This window comes from Hyperolius riggenbachi, chromosome 6 (assembly GCF_040937935.1).
Source record: "Hyperolius riggenbachi isolate aHypRig1 chromosome 6, aHypRig1.pri, whole genome shotgun sequence".
NCBI lineage: Eukaryota > Metazoa > Chordata > Amphibia > Anura > Hyperoliidae > Hyperolius > Hyperolius riggenbachi.
The window spans coordinates 179,509,186-179,528,111 of NC_090651.1; the positions used below are offsets into that span (position 1 = coordinate 179,509,186).

The 18,926-nt window shown below is 47.4% G+C and overlaps 1 protein-coding gene across 3 annotated transcripts in view; it reads right to left on the bottom strand.

The window, feature by feature from the left end:
- The window catches only part of SERHL2 (serine hydrolase like 2), a 1,569,464-nt gene extending 1,551,937 nt beyond the window's left edge, over positions 1-17,527 (bottom strand). Inside the window, exon 1 of one of the 3 annotated variants that reach the window (XM_068240234.1) lies at positions 17,368-17,527. The gene's annotated coding sequence lies outside the window, so the exon portion shown is untranslated. The other 2 variants (XM_068240233.1, XM_068240235.1) reach the window with 2 other exon arrangements.
- Between the last annotated feature and the right edge of the window lie 1,399 nt (positions 17,528-18,926).

Consider the following 18,926-nt stretch of genomic DNA (forward strand, 5'->3'; position numbering starts at 1 on the left):
TTGTGCCCAGCCTTGGTGTGCTAATCGATGGGAAATTGAGTTTCAGAAACCAAACTTCATTCGTAGTCAAATATTCCTATTTTCATCTGAAGAACATTGCAAAAATTAAACATCTGATTCCCCCAGAGGATCTTCCATCCTTAGTTCATGCATTCATCACATCACGGCTGGACTACTGCAATTCCCTTTATGCAGGCCTTCCCAAAAAGGACCTGCTCCGCCTGCAATTAGTGCAGAATGCTATTGCCAGATTGCTAACAAACCAGCCTTGCCACTGTCACATTACACCAATCCTTCGCTCACTGCACTGGCTACCAGTAGAATGGAGAATACTCTTCAAGATTGGACTGCTGACATTCAAATCACTGCACAACTTGGGCCCTGGATACATGAAGGACTTGCTGAAGCTGCACCACACCCCTCACAACCTCAGATCAGCAGGATCCATAAACTTGGTCACACCCAGAGTGCACCTCAAAACCTCAGGAGACAGAGATTTCTGTCATGCTGCCTCTACTCTTTGGAACTCCCTACCACACCTAGTAAAGACAGCCTCATCCCTGGAGTTATTCAAATCCATACTGAAAAGCCACCTGTTTACCCTGGCTTTTCCAGACATATAGAATTCTTCCTCTGTACCACGATTTACCAATCAACCAATAATTGGTCTGAGCCATGCTTATGCGCTTTGAGTCCTACGGGAGAAAACCGCTTTACAAATGTTATTTGTTGTTTTTTTACTAACATGCTCAGCTTTTATGAGGTAGTGAACGCTAATGTGGATATTGGGAATGCTATAGATGTGATATACTTGGACTTTGCAAAGGCCTTCAACACTGTTCCCCACAAAAGACTGGTGCAAAAGTTGAGGATGCAAGGACTGAGGAAGAGTCTGTGTGCATGGATAGGGAACTGGCTAATGGGCAGAAAACAAAGAGTTGTGGTCAATGGATCTTATTCAAAATGGGTAACTGTTAGCAGTGGGGTCCCACATAGTACTGTGTCCAGTCCGCTTCAATTTATTTATAAATGATCTAGTAGATGCAGGAGAAAGCACTGTTGCTATTTTTGCAGATGATACAAAATTGTGCAGAATCATCAACTCTCAGGAAGATAGTGACATATTGCAACATGATCTGGATAGGATGGCTATATGGGCACATAAATGGCAGATTAAATTCAATGTTGAAAAATGTAAAGTCATGCATTTTGGTCGTACCAATGGTCTAGCACCATACAAAATAAACAGGATACAGATGGGGACATCAAACATGGAGAAGGACTTAGGAGTACTCATCGACAACAAGTTAAATAATCGTATTCAATGCCAAGCCGCTGCAGCTAAAGCTATTAAAATTTTGGGATGCATTAAAAAAAGAACTAAAAACTCAAGCTGCTAGCATAATATTGCCCCTGTTTAACTCTCTAGTAAGGCCACGTCTGGAATATGGAATTCAGTTTCGTGGCACCACATTACAGGAAAGATATTGCAGTTTTAGAGCAGGCGCAGAGACAAGCAACAAAATTGATACGAGGGATGGAAGGTCTCACTTACCAAGAAAGGTTAGATAAACTGGGTTTATTTAGTCTGGATAAAAAACGCCTTGGAGGGGATCTAATTAACATGTATAAATATGTCAGAGGGCAATATAGAAGCTTGGCTGATGAGCTTTTTGTCCCTAGGCTTTCACAAAGGACTAGAGGACATGATCTGCGCATGGAGGAAAAATGTTTTAGCCACTTATTTAGGAAAGGGTTCTTTACAGTAAGAGTGATTAAGATGTGGAATGTATTGCCACAGGAAGTAGTTATGGCAAATTCTATATTTGCATTTAAAAGTGGCTTTTACGATTGGTGTCAGCAACCAGAGAGAGAATCGGATTCTTGGCGATCTGCAGTATCCCCAAGAATACAGATATACCTGATTGTTGAGAATCTGCAGAATCGTCAATAATCAAATATGTCTAACCTCTAGACACCTGAGTGTCTGAGTGTTTTGGTGCAACAGTAATCTTTGGACCACCGGGGTAGCTGGTGGTCCAATAAGTAGAGAAGACTCTACTGCAGTCAAGTACACCTGGAGAGGGAGTCCCTGACTGATAAGGAGCAGTGTCCCCTCTGTAGAGCAGGGGACCCCTGCGGGAAGGCTGGACACCCTGAGGGGGTGTGACAGCCAGAAGGTCAGACAGGCCGGGTCGGCAACAGTGTATCAGATATGCAAGGTACCAAATCAGAGATCAGAAGAATAATCAGAAAAGCTACAGGTCATAACAGATATCAGAACAAGGCCTAGTCTGAGGTGTGAGGTCCGTGATCTCAACACCCTGGAACTATGCTAGAGAATAACACAGATGATATGCAGTATTCCTAGTCTGGGGTGTGAGGGCCGTGATCTCAACACCCTGGAACTATGCTAGAGAATAACACAGATGATAAACAGTAACTGGCTAAGTATGGATTCCCAGGTCCTCCTGGTTCCACCACACTGAAAGATCTGACTAAGGTCTGAGTGCTAACACATAAAAGAAACTTTATTAAACAGCCGGGCAAGAGCAAAAAGGCGTACATCCGGACAAATATTGGTTTAAAAACATTGGCCAGCGCGTCATCCTCTGCCATGAGGATAAAACAATAAGATCCAACTCATATGACCATATGTTGACTTTACAGACTTCACACCTAAACGAATTCATTACAAATTATATAAAAAAGGAATTTTTCCAAATAGATAAAAATGCATATACATGTGCATACACGTACAACCCGTACGTATGCAAATACTTATACATCAACACACATAAAAATTATGTTTTGATCAGCATTATTACTTATTACAAGTCTAAATTAAAATTGCTAAACCTTACAGAAGCTTTAGCGTAGGGCATATAAATGAAGATATGAATTCTTAAGCACCAAACTTCTCTATAAAACAATTCCAAGGGCAGATATATTACATATTTATACCCATACAGGCCATAGGAATTGGATGGGAATTAAAAGGGGGGGAGGGAAGCGGAGGGGGGGGGGTTTGGGGGGGAAGCAGGGAAGAAGGAGGTAGGAGAGCAAGGGGGGGGGGGGGTCCATCAAGTTGGAATGGGAATTGACATAGGAACTTATTGTGGGAATATGAGGGAGGCTTGCATAGGATTATTGATAACTACAGCTAAACTGTAAATAACATGGATGGCTATAATTGGAGACGATTATCTCCTAGCTGGAGATGATATATGTGGCATCAATTACCCATTGGAAAGACACCAAAAAACTATAAAAAACTATAAAAAACAGTGGTGTCTAAAAAACAATAATAAAGGGGAAGTAGAGCCTGCTATGGACCATGCTATTATACAGCATACTCACCACCCTCATCTAGTGTACAGTTCTGCTACTATGGGGAATAACACAGATGATATGCAGTATTCCTAGTCTGGGGTGTGAGGGCCGTGATCTCAACACCCTGGAACTATGCTAGAGAATAACACAGATGATAAACAGTAACTGGCTAAGTATGGATTCCCAAGTCCTCCTGGTTCCATCACACTGAAAGATCTGACTAAGGAGTGCTAACACATAAGCTTTCGCAACGCCAGACAACCAGCAACTGAACAGCAGGAGATATATATAGTAAAGCGCCCTACAGCACCGCCCAGCTCCCATCAACCAATCAGTGACTGAGCAGGAATCAGCTGACCGCCCTGATCAGCTGATCTTCCTCCTATTGGTATAAAGAGCTTGTCTTGCAGCGTGCGCGCGCGTAGCTCTCCATCTGTGTGCACTACTAGGTCCAGACAACCCAGACACATGTTGCTGCGGGGAAACCGCCGCACTGGACGCGGAATACGCCGCCTTACCATCAGAACACGCGCGGCCCCCACACCATTCTTCCCATGTGCACCATTAGTTCCTGATAACCCAGACGCATGCTGACGCGGACAACCCACCGCATCAGACGCGGAATCAGCCGCCTTCCTGTCAGAACACGCGGGGGCTTTTCCACTACTCATCACAGTACCCCCCCCGAGGAGTGGACTCTGGACACTTTCCACCAGGCTTCCCAGGATGTAAATCATGGAACTCTTTCTTTAAATCCTCCGCATGCATGCGGCAATCTGGCACCCAAGATCTTTCCTCTATGCCATATCCTTTCCAGTGGACTAGATACTGCACGGAATTCTGCACCAGGCGAGAATCCAGAATCTTTTCAATCTCATACTCTGGTTGGTCATCCACCAACACAGGTGGGGGGGGGGGGGGAAGAGGAGTCCACCTGTACAGCTGGTTTCAACAGGGACACATGGAACGATCTCACACCTTTCATGCTGGGTGGGAGATCAACTGCATATGTGACATTATTAATCTTCTTGGCCACTGGAAACGGTCCTCTAAATTTAGGGCCTAGCTTGGGTGACAATTGTTTCAAGGCCAAATGATGAGTGGATACCCACACCAGATCTCCTGGGGAGAATCTCCACTTTACAGACCGATGTTTATCTGCCTGCTTCTTCTGGGTTTGGAAAGCTTTCCCTAGGTTCCTCTTAACCAGTCCCCAAATCTCTTTCAAGGCCCTCTGCCAGTCCTCCAGAGCTGGAAAAGGAGTTGATGCGACTGGCAAAGGAGCAAACTTAGGTGATCTACCTGACACCACTTGAAACGGGGAATACCCAGAAGAAGAGCTCTTCAGATTGTTGTGCGCAAACTCTGCAAATGGCAAAAACTTTACCCAATCAGTTTGCGCATCAGCAACATAGCACCTGAGAAATTGTTCCAGGGATTGGTTAACTCTCTCAGTCTGGCCGTTGGTCTGAGGGTGGTAGCCTGATGAAAATGCGAGTTCCATGTCTAATTGATGGCAAAAGGCCCTCCAGAATTTTGAAACTAATTGGACTCCCCGATCTGACACTACATTTTCCGGAATGCCATGCAGCCGGAAGATGTGCTGGATGAAGAGATCAGCCAATTCCTGGGCCGAGGGGAGTCCTTTCAGAGGGACAAAGTGCGCCATCTTACTGAAACGATCTACTACCACCCAAATGACCGATTTGCCTTCAGACCGAGGGAGTTCACCCACAAAATCCATGGAAATATGAGTTCAAGGTTCATTGGGGACTGGCAAGGACTGTAACATGCCCATGGGGGCCTGACGAGCGGGTTTACTCCTCGCACAGATCATGCACTCCCTTACAAGTTCCTTACAATCAGACACCAAACTAGGCCACCAGGCACATCTAGCCAGTAGATCCTGAGTTCTGGTGACTCCAGGATGACCGGCATTTTTGTGAGAGTGAAAAAACTGCAGAATTTGTAACCGAAAGGGCAGTGGCACAAACATGACCCCCTCTGGCTTCCGCTCTGGAACATCCTGTTGATAGGGACTCAAAGTGGTTGACCAATCTCTCCAAGTCTCAGTGGCTGCCAGGACTACCTTTGGAGGCAGGATAGTCTCAGTAGCAGCAGGCTGCACTGACTCGGGCTCAAAACACCTAGAGAGCGCATCGGCCTTGATATTCTTACTTCAGGGAGTATACGTGATTATAAGTCTAAATCTAGCAAAAAACAGGGACCACCTGGCCTGGCGAGGGCTAAGTCTCTTACCCCCCTCGATATACTCCAAATTCTTGTGGTCTGTGTAAACCGTGATAACATGTTCTGCACCCTCCAGCCAGTGTCGCCATTCCTCAAAAGCTAATTTGATGGCTAGGAGCTCCCGGTTGCCGATGTCATAATTTTTCTCGGCAGGTGAAAATCTGCGTGAAAAGTAAGCGCATGGATGCAGCTTGCCCTGCAATCCTGACCTCTGTGACAATACCGTTCCTACCCCCACCTCTGAAGCATCAACCTCCACAATGAAGAGGAAGGCGACGTCAACATGCCTCAGTATTGGGGCAGAACAGAACAGCTTCTTTAAAGTCGAGAAGGCCGTATGAGCCTCAGGTGACCAATGATGAGTATCAGCCCCTTTCTTGGTGAGACTGGTGAGGGGAGAGATAATGGTAGAGTACCCCTTAATAAATCTTCTGTAGTAATTGGCAAACCCCAGGAACCTCTGGAGTGCCTTCAGCCCCACGGGCTGAGGCCATTCCAGGACAGCAGAAACCTTCCCTGGGTCCATCGAGAGACCAGAAGTGGAGATGATGTAACCTAAAAAGGCTACCGACTCTACCTCAAAGAGGCATTTCTCTAGTTTGGCATACAGCTGATTCTGCCGCAACCTCTCCAATACCCATCTGACATGCTTGCGATGTTCTGAGAGGTTGGACGAAAAGATTAGTATATCGTCCAAGTAAACCAGAACAAACTTCCCCAACACTTCTCTGAACACCTCATTAATTAACTCCTGGAAGACGGCTGGCGCATTGAACAACCCGAAGGGCATCACTAGGTATTCGTAATGCCCATCGGGTGTGTTAAAGGCCGTCTTCCATTCGTCACCATCTCTGATGCGGACCAGATTGTATGCACCCCTGAGATCTAGCTTAGAAAAAATCTTGGCGTTGGTCACCTGTGTAAATAAATCGTCAATCAATGGTAAAGGGTAGCGATTTTTCACAGTGATCTTATTCAGTCCTCTGTAATCAATACAGGGGCGGAGACCTCCGTCTTTTTTCTTCACAAAAGAAAACCCTGCCCCTGCTGGTGACCGAGAGGGACGTATGAACCCTTTCGTCAAGTTTTCCCTGATGTATTCCTGCATAGCTAGTTTCTCCAGCCCGGATAGGTTACAAAGATGACCTCTGGGCGGCATACAACCAGACCTCAGATCGATAGGACAATCAAAGGCACGATGAGGGGGAAGTTTGTCTGCTGACTTTGGGCAAAAGACATCAGCAAATTCTGCGTATTGTCTTGGTACACCTTCAACCTGAATGTTGGTATTACCCAGGGTTACTTTCGCTAAACAATGATGATCACAGTGGGACGACCAGCTCGTTAGCTGACCCGTAACCCAGTCTATCTGAGGTGAGTGGATTTGTAACCAGGGCATGCCAAGGATGATGGTAGAGGTTGCCATATGCAAGACCAGAAATTGCAGACTCTCCCCATGTAAGACCCCCACCTTGAGATGCACATTAGGAGTCTGGGACAAGGGGCATTTACTCTGCAGAGGAGAGTCCTCTACCGCAGTGACCAAGATTGGTTGATTCAAGGGAAGCATAGGTATACCCAATCTTTTTGCAAACTCATAGTCGATAAAGTTAGCTGCAGAACCAGAATCAATAAAGGCTTCAGTAGAAGCAGTCTGACCCTCCCATGTGACCGAACAAGGGAGTAACAGACGATCATTATGTAGAGGTAAAGACTGCGCGCCTAGGGTATTACCTCTGACACACCTAGGCGGCAGCGTTTCCCGACTTCTTGGGACAATTCCGCACTACATGACCCTCCTCTGCACAGTATAGACAAAGCTGCTCAGTTTTCCTACGATTCCTTTCTGAACGAGTTAATTTGGAGTGACCAATTTGCATTGGCTCAGGTGGCGGTGAAGCGGGTGGAGAAGTGGTATAAGAGACATCTAATCCTGTCTTTACCACGGGTTTGCTTTTGGTAACCGACGATCCACACGTATTGCCAGGGAGATTGCTTCCTCAATTGTTTTAGGTTCAGGGTATCCCAGCATTAACCCAGAGACTGCGTCTGATAACCCTGATAAGAAACAATCTAACAATGCAAAAGCCCCCCACCTGGCCAATACCGACCACTTTCTGAACTCTGCTGCATAAATCTCCACAGGATCCTTGCCTTGGCGCTAGGTTTTCAACTTCCGTTCTGCGGTAGAGGAAATGTCTGGATTATCATAGATTATGGCCATGGATTTGAAAAACTCCACTGACCTGAGTGCTTCATGCCCTGACTCTAAGTTGTACGCCCAGGTTTAAGCATCTCCTGAGAGCAAAGTTTTAATAAAGACAATTCTCTGTGCCTCTGTCCCTGACAGGTTAGGCCTTAGTTCAAAATATGACATCACACGATTCTTAAAATTCTGAAAGTCAGATCTATGGCCAGAAAACTTCTCTGGTACAGACATTCTCAAGTCTGTAACTGGAGGGGATCGCACTGTATTTACAGTCGTCTGAAGGACTTGTAGTGACCCAGATAAAGCAGAGATCTGGGTCTGCTGACCGTCCATCACTCTGAGAATCTGATTCTTGGCGATCTGCAGTATCCCCAAGAATGCAGATATACCTGATTATTGAGGATCTGCAGAATCGTCAATAATCAAATATGTCTAACCTCTAGACACCTGAGTGTCTGAGTGTTTTGGTGCAACAGTAATCTTTGGACCACCGGGGTAGCTGGTGGTCCAATAAGTAGAGAAGACTCTACTGCAGTCAAGGACACCTGGAGAGGGAGTCCCTGACTGGTAAGGAGCAGTGTCCCCTCTGTAGAGCAGGGGACCCCTGCGGGAAGGCTGGACACCCTGAGGGGGTGTGACAGCCAGAAGGTCAGACAGGCCGGGTCGGCAACAGTGTATCAGATATGCAAGGTACCAAATCAGAGATCAGAAGAATAGTCAGAAAAGCTACAGGTCATAACAGATATCAGAACAAGGCCTAGTCTGAGGTGTGAGGTCCGTGATCTCAACACCCTGGCACTATGCTAGAGAATAACACAGATGAACTGAAACAAGATGGAGCGTGCCATAGTGCATTAAACGTTTCAGGGAGTTTTATTCACAATTAAAAGTTATACTCGCAAACATTAGTTGTGTGTTTCGCTTATCAGCGGACAGCCAACCGCTTGCCTCGGCAGTGGAGGATGACGCGAATCCCGATGTCCTGGGCTCCGTCTCACTGGGAGGTGGGCGTGGCTGGAGTGCGACAAGCGTATGACATCATTACGCGTTTCGGCGCGCGGCGCCTTCGTCAGATGACGTCTCACGCTATGGGGAGTTCAGTTATAGTGTCTCTGCACGTGGTTGCCATAGCAACCACATGAAGCTAAAATAAACTTTATTATACGATGATCACGGAGACATTAGGTATATCAGGACGCAATGGCTTTCTTGTAACGTCTCCGCGCACGGTCGCCATAGCGACCACACGAAGCTTAAAAGAAACTTTATTAAACAGCCGGGCAAGAGCAAAAAGGCGTACATCCGGACAAATATTGGTTTAAAAACATTGGCCATCGCGTCATCCTCTGCCATGAGGATAAAACAATAAGATCCAACTCATATGACCATATGTTGACTTTACAGACTTCACACCTAAACGAATTCATTACAAATTATATAAAAAAGGAATTTTTCCAAATAGATAAAAATGCATATACATGTGCATACACGTACAACCCGTACGTATGCAAATACTTATACATCAACACACATAAAAATTATGTTTTGATCAGCATTATTACTTATTACAAGTCTAAATTAAAATTGCTAAACCTTACAGAAGCTTTAGCGTAGGGCATATAAATGAAGATATGAATTCTTAAGCACCAAACTTCTCTATAAAACAATTCCAAGGGCAGATATATTACATATTTATACCCATACAGGCCATAGGAATTGGATGGGAATTAAAAGGGGGGGAGGGAAGCGGAGTGGGGGGGGGTTTGGGGGGGAAGCAGGGAAGAAGGAGGTAGGAGAGCAAGGGGGGGGTCCATCAAGTTGGAATGGGAATTGACATAGGAACTTATTGTGGGAATATGAGGGAGGCTTGCATAGGATTATTGATAACTACAGCTAAACTGTAAATAACATGGATGGCTATAATTGGAGACGATTATCTCCTAGCTGGAGATGATATATGTGGCATCAATTACCCATTGGAAAGACACCAAAAAACTATAAAAAACTATAAAAAACAGTGGTGTCTAAAAAACAATAATAAAGGGGAAGTAGAGCCTGCTATGGACCATGCTATTATACAGCATACTCACCACCCTCATATAGTGTACAGTTCTGCTACTATGGGGAATAACACAGATGATATGCAGTATTCCTAGTCTGGGGTGTGAGGGCCGTGATCTCAACACCCTGGAACTATGCTAGAGAATAACACCGATGATAAACAGTATTCCTAGTCTGGGGTGTGAAGGCCGTGATCTCAACACCCTGGAACTATGCTAGAGAATAACACAGATGATAAACAGTAACTGGCTAAGTATGGATTCCCAAGTCCTCCTGGTTCCATCACACTGAAAGATCTGACTAAGGAGTGCTAACACATAAGCTTTCGCAACGCCAGACAACCAGCAACTGAACAGCAGGAGATATATATAGTAAAGCGCCCTACAGCGCCGCCCATCTCCCATCAACCAATCAGTGACTGAGCAGGAATCAGCTGACCGCCCTGATCACCTGATCTTCCTCCTATTGGTATAAAGAGTTTGTCTTGCAGCATGCGCGCGCGTAGCTCTCCATCTGTGTGCACTACTAGGTCCAGACAACCCAGACACATGTTGCTGCGGGGAAACCGCCGCAGTGGACGCGGAATCCGCCGCCTTACCGTCAGAACACGCGGCGGCCCTCACACCATTCTTCCCATGTGCACCATTAGTTCCAGATAACCCAGACGCATGCGGACGTGGACAACCCGCCGCATCAGACGCAGAATCAGCCGCCTTCCTGTCAGAACACGCGGCGGCTTTTCCGCTATTCATCACAGGCTTAGATGCTTTTCTTGCGTTGAAAGACATCCATGGCTATAATTACTAGGCAATGCTCAGTGGTGTTGATCCAGGGATTTTATCCGATTGCCATCTGGAGTCAGGAAGGAATTTTTTCCCTTTTGGGGCTAATTGGACCATGCCCTGTAAGGGGTTTTTCGTCTTCCTTTGGATCAACAGGGATATATGAAGGAGCAGGCTGGTGTTGTACTTTATTTTCTGGTTGAACTCGATGGACGTATGTCTTTTTTCATCCCAAATTACTATGTAACTATGAGTGCAGAATATCACCATTTTAGAATTAGTGCTTTATTTTCCCCAGCACGTTCTGTTACAGTTTTACTATCTATATCCACTATCTATAGCCCGCCGCTAGCCCCCCGATCAGTGAATGGGAATATATTTCCCATTCACCGGTCTAAGGGCTGGTTCAGACGGACGTTTGTAGGCGTTGCGTTTGCTGGCGTCGCGTTCAGCAGCGTTTGTGTGCGTTTGGATGCGGTCGCGTTTTTTCTTCCCCTAGGGGGACATTAGCCGTCGCGGTTAACCTCCCTGGAAGCTACATGTAGCTTCCAGGGGCTCCTTGAACGCCAGAGAAAATCGGGACCCAAACGCCGCGTTTGTGTAAACGCGCTTGAAAGCTTGGTACAAATGCTCCCATTCACTTGAATGGGAGCGTTTAACACCAAGCCCTGAACGCTGGCTGTAAACGCTCTGCAAACGTCCGTCTGAACCAGCCCTAAGTCCCGCTGAGAAATACTGACGCTTTCTATTCAGAGAGCGCGGTATTTCTGCCCCCTGCAAACTTCACCTTCTTCTTTTTAGTTCCTGGATCCGAGATCGTTCGCATCCAGGACTTTTTTGACTGTGGCCATCTTGTGGCCAAATAGTAAACTGCACCCACATACATTTTTTATTAAACAATTATATTATTTTACATGTAAAATTAGGTGTTTCTGTGAGAATCCGCTCAGCTGCCTGCGCAGGCAGGCAGCCTTTTGACCATTGTTTAGGTTTGCATGCTGCAGGACTCTGGAACAGAGACCGGTCTTTCCATTGCAAGTTCTGGTCTGTTCTCTTGCTGGGGAATTTGCATACATTCGTTATGCAAATCCCCTACCTGCCTTCTTTGATGACTGGCACTATAAGAGCTTTATGTTTCCCAGAAGGCTTTGCTGGTCATTTCCCTTCCATGGTCTGTTCCTGATGGACACTGCTGGAGTGTCAGCCGTTGCTGTCTAGTATATTTAATTCCTGGGGGTTGCTTTAGGCTCCCCTTCTAGCTCAGTCAGGTTGTATTATCTGTTTGTTTGTTCTGTTGCCATTGTCCTGTCCCAGCGGTGGTCGACAGGAAATGGTTCTGATCTCTGTTCTTGGAGTATAGCTGGTGCATCGGTTGCTACCAGCTATCTCTTCTGTTCTATCTTCTGGGATCGCGCTAGCCACTTTTCGCTAGCGCTGGGGATCCTTCTGTTCTGTCTCCTGGGATCGCGCTAGCCACTTTTCGCTAGCGCTGGGGATCCTTCTGTTCTGTCTTCTGGGATTGCGCTAGCCACTTTTTGCTAGTGCTGTGGATCCTTCTGTTCTGCTACTCTGTACCTGGATCTCACTCGCTTCTCGCTAGTGCTGTGGATCCTATCTCTCGCTTGTCCCTGTTTTCGTGTGTCTGTCTTGTCTGCTTATCACGTGGAGACCGCGCATAACCGCGTGCACTGTTGCGAATGAGTGCAGTGTTCGCGGTTAGCTAGCATTTGTTATTTTCCGTATCTCCTCATTGTATTATTTGCTGTGCCTTTGCTACCCTCGTGCCCTGTTTTGCTCAGTCTTGTGTCTCTGTCGGCAATCGTCATTCTTGCGATTGCATTCCCACTTCGTTTCCGCCGTTGTGTGTTCACCGTCGCTGGGTGGCGACTAGTTTGGTGGACACACATTGGTTCTGTACCTTTGCTCTGTTTCTTGTGGGCTATCCAGCCCTGCCTGATCGTACCTTGTCCTGGATCTGTACAATTCCCGTCTGGCATCTGTGGCTGTGCAGCGACTGTGTTCGCCTGCACTCCACAGCGCCATCTGCCGGAGGGAATTGCCCTCTGCGGGTGCATAGCACCTAGCCTGGGTGTCCTCAAATATACGCTTGTGGAGGAAATCCGCCGCGTCAGCGCACGTCTGGTGCGCTGACCGCGAATACGATTCCACAATCGTTACAGTTTCCCTCCCACACCAAAAATTACCCAAATACATTTTTTATTAAAAAAATTTTAAAAAAAATACAAAAAAAAAAAAAAAAACAACATAAATAGTTACCCAAGGGTCTGAACTTTTTAAATATGCATGTCAAGAGAGTATGTTATTATATTATTTCAAATTATAAGCTTATAAATAGTGATGGACGCAAATTGAAAAAATGCACCTTTACTTCTAAATAAAATATCGGCGCCATAAATTGTGATAGGGACATCATTTAAACGGTGTAATAACCGGGACAGATGGGCAAATAAAATACATGAGTTTTAATTATGGTAGCGTATATTAATTTCAAACTATAATGGCCAAAAACTGAGAAATAATGATTTTTTTTCATTTCTTTCTTAATCTTCCTGTTAAAATGGATTTAGAAAAAAATAATTCTTAGCAAAATGTACTACACAAAGAAAGCCTAATTAGTGGCGGAAAAAACAAGATACAGATCAAATAATTGTGATAAGTAGAAATAAAGTTATTGGCGAATGAATGGGAGGTGAACGTTGCTCGGATACATGAGGTTTTCGACACTGTGGTGCTGAACCGGATAATCATTTGATCATTTTAGTATGGTGCTCGTCCACAATTGATACTTATTATCTTTAGTCACTTAACTTTGCCTAACTGAATTTTGGGTGTAAACTCTGGCCCACTGTCTAAGTACAAGAGTTACACTCAGGGATGGTTGGCCCATGACGGACGCCATGTGACGCGTTTGCGTCAGGTAGCATGGGCCCTGGGGCAGCATTCTGCCCGCCCCCTCCTCTTACTTTGTGTTACCTTATAAGCTGGCGGCCCCTCCCTGTATCATTGTCCCCGTCGACCCCTCTCCTCTGTGCGTGCCTTGTCACAGCAGTACTATCCTCAGCTGCTGTGAAGAGGCAGGAAACAGGACAGCGCTTCCCCTGGTACTGGCAGTATACATCGCCGGTACAGGAAGACGCTCACCTGCTTCCTGCCTCTGCACAGCAGCCACGGGCCGCGCTGCTGTTACAAGGCACGCACATAGGAGAGGGGCTGGCGGGGAAGATGATACAGGAAGCGGTCACCAGCTCATAAGGTAACACAGAGCGGCAGCCACAGGGGGAGGGGGGGCAAGAGGCGTGGGGAGCAGGCAGTAGGGGCAACTATGCTAGCTATACTGGGGGCAACTATACTAGCTATACTGGGGGCAACTCTACTAGCTACCTGTACTGGGGCAACTCTACTGTTTATACTTGGGGCAACTATACTAGCTATACTTGGGGCAACTATACTAGCTATACTTGGGGCAACTATACTAGCTATACTTGGGGCAACTATACTAGCTATACTTGGGGCAACTATACTAGCTACCTATACTTGGGGCAACTATACTAGCTACCTATACTTGGGGCAACTATACTAGCTACCTATACTTGGGGCAACTATACTAGCTACCTATACTTGGGGCAACTATACTAGCTACCTATACTTGGGGCAACTATACTAGCTACCTACACTTGGGGCAACTATACTGGGGGCACCTATACTTCGCCCCAGGCACGTTGCTAGGGGGTTTGATCCAGGGCACCGCCCATGAACCTATTGCCATGGTGTCCCAGATCCATTATAGCAGGATGCCCGGCCCCAGTGAGTCTCCCTCCCCGCAGTGTGTTGGCTCCCACTAGCAGACCTCAGATCGCGGTCGACTGGGGAAGACAGAGCAGGACGCACACATGCTGAAGTGACGTCACTTCCTGCATATGCGTCCTGCTCTGCCTTCCCCAGTCGCCGCGATCTGAGGTCTGTAGTGCTGCCCTAGCCTTCCCGCCCAGCGAAGCTCCCAGACCACCAAAGCAAAGCCCCCAGCAAAGCAGACCCCGGGCTCCAGCCTAGCAAAGCCCCCAAGCCCAGGAAAGCAAAGCCAACAGCCCAGCAACGCCCCCAGACTAGCAAAGCAAAGCCACCAGCCCAGCAAAGCAAAGCCCCTGGGCCCCAGCAAAGCCCCTAGCATAGCAAAGCAAAGACCCCAGGCCCCAACCTAGCAAAGCCCCCAGCAAAGCAAAGACCCCTGGCCCAGCAAAGCCCCCAGCAAAGCAAAGACCCCTGGCCCAGCAAAGCCCCCAGCAAAGCAAAACCCCTGGGCCTCAGCCCAGCAAAGCAAAAGCCCCAGCCCAGAAAAGCAAAGTAAACACCTTAGCCTAGCAATGCCCCCAGCAAAGCAAAGCCTCCGGGCCTCAGCTCAGCAAAGCATACAGCCAAGCAAAGCCCCCAGGCCCCCAGCCTAGCAAAGCATACAGCCAAGCAAAGCCCCCGGGCCCCAGCCTAGCAAAGCCCCTGGGTCCAGCAAAGCAAAGTCCCAAGCAAAGCAAATACCCCGGGCCCCAGCCTAGCAAAGCCACTGGGCCCAGCAAAGCAAATCCACCAAAGCCTCCAGCAAAGCAAAGCCCCCGGGCCTCAGCCCAGCAAAGCAAAGCCCCCGGGCCTCAGCCCAGCAAAGCCCCCAGCTCAGAAAAGCAAAGCCTCCAGCTCAGAAAAGCAAAGCCCTCGGGCCCCAGCAAAGCAGAGCCCCCAGCCCAGAAAAGCAAAGCCCCCCCCCCCTGTGCTCTAGCCCAGCAAAGCAAAGCCCCGAGCAAAGCAAAGCCCCAAGCCTAGCAATGTCCCCAGCAAAGCAAAGCCTCTGCGTCCCCAGCAAAGCCAAGCGTACAGCCAAGCAAAGCTCCCAGCTCAGCAAAACCTAGTAAAGCCCCCAGCCCAGCAAAGCACCCAAAAATGCCCAGAGCCCAGCAAAGCCCCCACCCAAGCAAATTGCCCAGCAAAGCCCCAGCAAACCCAGACTGGCCCAGCATCACCACCAGCCAGGCCAGCACCACTACCAGCCAGGCAGCCCAGCATCACCACCAGCAAGCCCAGCATACCCGCCAGCCGAGTACAGCACACAGGCCAGCCAGCCGAAGACAAGACAGAAGCCAGGAAAGGGGTTTATTTATGTGAAATACTGCCTACTGAATATATTTAAGTTACACCACTGCTATGTTCATGTACATTTGGCCCCACCTACATTTGGCCCACTTCCCTGCCACATAACCACGCCCATTTTTCACCCGCACCCCACAATAATTTCCTCTTGGTGCCAGGGGTGCCCCGGATCTCCCAGGAACCTAGCAACACCGCTGCCTGGCTACCTATCTACCTATGCTGTGGGTAAAAAATTTCAGGTGCTGTGCGAACACTCCAAATTGGGGGGGTGGGGGCTAATCCTCACAAGTTTACCTCTGGCAGTAAAAAGTCTAGAACCAGCTCTGGTTACACTGTTACATTACAGTTAGCCCCCATATCATAGCATGGTAACGCCCATTTTTCCCCCTGTGGTATTTTGGGCAGAAACTCTGGCCCACTGCCTAAGGTGGTCACACAGCATACATTTCACCAATTTGATAATTACAATCGGTTGTCCCGAAAAATTTAGAGCTTTTCTTTGTTTTCTAATGATAAATCTGATCGGATTTCCCGTTTTGTTTTTTGGGAGATTGGACATGTTGGAAATTTCAGAACAATTTTATGAAGAATTGTATGGTGTGTGATGGATTGTCAATTACTTGATGTACAATTCCAATCAATTTTTTCTGAGCTTTTAATTATTTTATTCATGATTGGGGAAAAAAAAAAAACATAGGTGTGTGGTACATTAGTCAGATTTTTGAATTGCTACAATCAGTCAGAAAAATTGATTGCTATTCTTGAATTGAACAGATATTTCAAAAAATTGTATGGTGTGTGGCCACATTTACACGGTTACATTACAGTTCGCTCCACCTATATCATAGCATAGCATGGTCACGCCCATTTTCCCTCTGTGACACACTCCACACTGACACCTGTCCCTGGCTGGTTCCAGAAACATGTTGTCACTCTATGTAACTACCGCTGCAATTTGTTGCATTTAAATTGCATTGGCAGGCAGAAGACAGGCGACTGTACTGCTTGGTAAGCGCACAGTTTATTTAAACTTCACTCTTCATTTCCAGGTGCAAAAGAAACATCAGGCTTACTGAAGCTATCTGGAGTTGAACGCTCAGAAAACACTGATATGGTGTTCAATTTTTCTTAGTTAATTTAATATTGCATCTAAAATAGAACTTTCATTCACAAAAGGTATGCCAAGTTCATTCACTGCACATACTTCTGCTTTATTGAGTTACTCTTGCATACAAAATAAGCTAGTAAACACAAGCAGCTTTGCAGCAATTATAATTTATAAGCACATCTTGAAATTCCTTCTATCGAATACACTGTTACTACAAAATGTGATTTCATTTAAAAGATACAACTCTACAACAGACCAGTTTATTGTTTCTCACCAGATCCGATGTTATGCGGATCAATGACGGCAGAATGCACAGGAGGAGACCGCCAGAAGTAAAATACACCGCATGCCCGAACAACCCTTGCCCGATCATAGAACAGCCTACAACACGCTGACAAAGGTCAAGCAAACCATGCCCCATTTCCTGATTGGACAAACATGAAACATGCAATGTCAGTAAATGAGGTTACCAGTCGCTGCTCGTTTTGTAACAGCACAGCAGCGGACTTTGGATGAAGCTTGTGTGGCTCAGATCCAGGCGCTTTCAGCAGGGAACTTTGGACGTAAGTGTGTGGCTCAGAACCAGGCGTGGACTGGTTAAGGGGAAGGGATGGGGGTGATATCCATGGCGTCCCTACGTCTGGCAAAATGGGGCAGACGCCACCCCCTGGCCAGCTGCTGCCCCCCCCCCCTAGCCACCCGAACTCGGAAGTGTTTGAAGCCGCGGCTGCCACTTGCTCCCCGAGACTGACAGGCTGCTGCTGTGCTGCCCATCACCCACCCACTCTCCCCGTGCACTGGGCGGGTGGCTGGCAGGCAGGTGAACAAGTCCCGGTGCCCACCCTCCACAGAGTCCCCCTGCGTCCCTGTACCTATGCACTGCAGCGCTATCATCAGACAGATGACAGGCGCTGCAGAGACTGTAGCATTACTGTTGCTAGGCAACAGCAGGAAGCGGTGTTGCCTGGGTCTAGGAGTGGCCCCACTTGCTTGCCATCCAAGCCATCATGGGACACGGGAACTTCTGGAAGTCTGGCACTGTGACTGCACAGTGTTCAGCATCTGACAGGAATCCCCAGGCAGCAGACAGCAGTGAGCTCCTCCACATGACCTCACCAGCCAGAGCCAGGCAAACTTCACGTGCACTGAATGGCTAGTTGTCGCCCGTACTCTGCTGCAAGACGAAGGTATGGGGGAGGGGGTAATAGAGGCTGTAAAGCTGCAGCAGAGAGACGTCTGTGAGCATGTCCCCCTCCCAATCACATAACTGTGTAGGTGTTCTAAGTCTCCCTGCGCTGTAGAGCCCTCAGTGTAACTGCTTCCCCCTCTCACCTCAGGCATTCATTATGTGTAAGGGGGCTGGGAGTTGATTAGATGTGTGTGTCAGTGTGGTGTATGTGTGTGTGTCTGTGTACAGTGTGTGTGTGTGTCTGGTGTATGTATGTGTCTGTGTACAGTGTATGTATGTGTCAGTGTATGTATGTGTCTGTGTACAGTGTGTATCAGTGTGGTGTATGTGTCTGTGTACAGTGTGTGTATGTGTGTCAGTGTGGTGTGTGTCAGTGTGGTGTACAGTGTGTGTGTCAGTGTGGTGTACAGTGTGTGTGTCAGTGTGGTGTCTGTGTACAGTGCGTGTGTCAGTGTGGTGTGTCTGTGTACAGTGTGTGTGTGTGTGTGTATATTTTAGCATACATTCAAAGTGTACCTGTCACTAGGGGTAGAAGAGGATTTATTCTTCCAGCCATTCTTCCAGCCATCAGCTCAGCCATTCTTCCAGCCATCAGCTCTGTTATTGCCCTCCTGGTGCCCTTCAGTGCCAAACACTAACCTTTCCCCTAACTACACCTACCACCAACTCTCCCCCACCTACACTTACCACCGACCTTCCGCCAACCTATACCTTACAACAACACCACAACTATCACACACACACACACACACACTACACGGAAAAAGCACCGGTGGAATTTACACACCTGAGGCGGGAGGCCTCAGGTATGCAAATTCCACCGGTGCTTTTTCCGCTGTT